The sequence below is a fragment of the Otolemur garnettii genome, unplaced genomic scaffold (assembly GCF_000181295.1).
Source record: "Otolemur garnettii isolate 467f Iridium unplaced genomic scaffold, OtoGar3 scaffold00010, whole genome shotgun sequence".
Lineage (NCBI taxonomy): Eukaryota > Metazoa > Chordata > Mammalia > Primates > Galagidae > Otolemur > Otolemur garnettii.
Genome location: NW_003852405.1, coordinates 33,326,426 through 33,327,274, shown reverse-complemented (window position 1 = coordinate 33,327,274; position 849 = coordinate 33,326,426). Strand labels below are relative to the sequence as shown.

The 849-nt window shown below is 40.3% G+C and overlaps 1 protein-coding gene across 1 annotated transcript in view; it reads right to left on the bottom strand.

Annotated features, from left to right (window-relative positions):
- NEGR1 (neuronal growth regulator 1) overlaps positions 1–849 on the bottom strand; it is an 811,656-nt gene that overhangs the window by 186,275 nt on the left and 624,532 nt on the right. The gene's annotated exons all lie outside the window — the stretch shown is intronic.

Genomic DNA, 849 nt, shown 5'->3' with positions numbered 1-849 from the left:
GAAAGTGGACTGAGGGGCACTGGAGCCTTTTTGGACAATGGTTACTAGATGTAGAAAAGGCAGAGAGAGAGAGGAGAAAAATGCAAGACATCACCTCACAAAAAAAAAATGGAAATAAAATGGGCTTTAGCAAAGGAGCCCTGACATAGACTGGGAGGAGGAATTCTGATTGCTATCCTTAAGGAAATTGATGATGTAGATTAATTAAAAAGTGACTTTGAAAGATATATAAAGTAGTTTGTCACTGTTGCTTAAACTGTGTTTTGTAGAAAATCATGGAATGAGGGGGCTCCTGGGAGGATGGCCTCAATGAGAGGAGGGGACTGAGCAGGTGGAATGGAGGCCCCGTCCAGCCCAGATCTGCCAGAAACCACTTCCCAGGCTTCCAAATAAGATGGTATGTGAACAAAGAATTGTTTTAAGTTTCAAATGACCGAGAAGCACTTTTATGAATGCCTTGTTCATAAGGATAATCACGGAGCCATACGTTTCGTCCTGGGTTATCAAAATGTGAGAAAAGTTATATTGGCAGATGTGTGATCCTGTAGGGTTGCAGGGTGGAATGAGGGTGAACACGACCAGTTTATGCAATTCTAAGTAGATACGATTATGGGGTCTTCCACTAAGCCACTAGGAGACAGAGTTAGAATTAGTAAAAGGCATAAACTAATTAGTAATAAAGAATTAATAATTGAACCCCCGAATTATAGAAGTTGTACATAAAAGAGCCACAGAGATTTGTAGGCAAAACCACAAGGGGTTATTGAGAAAAAATGAGATGTGTACGGGGATGGTCTTTCTTATTTAGTCTGATGTCAAAGAGGAGACTGTCATCTATCAAGTTTTGAT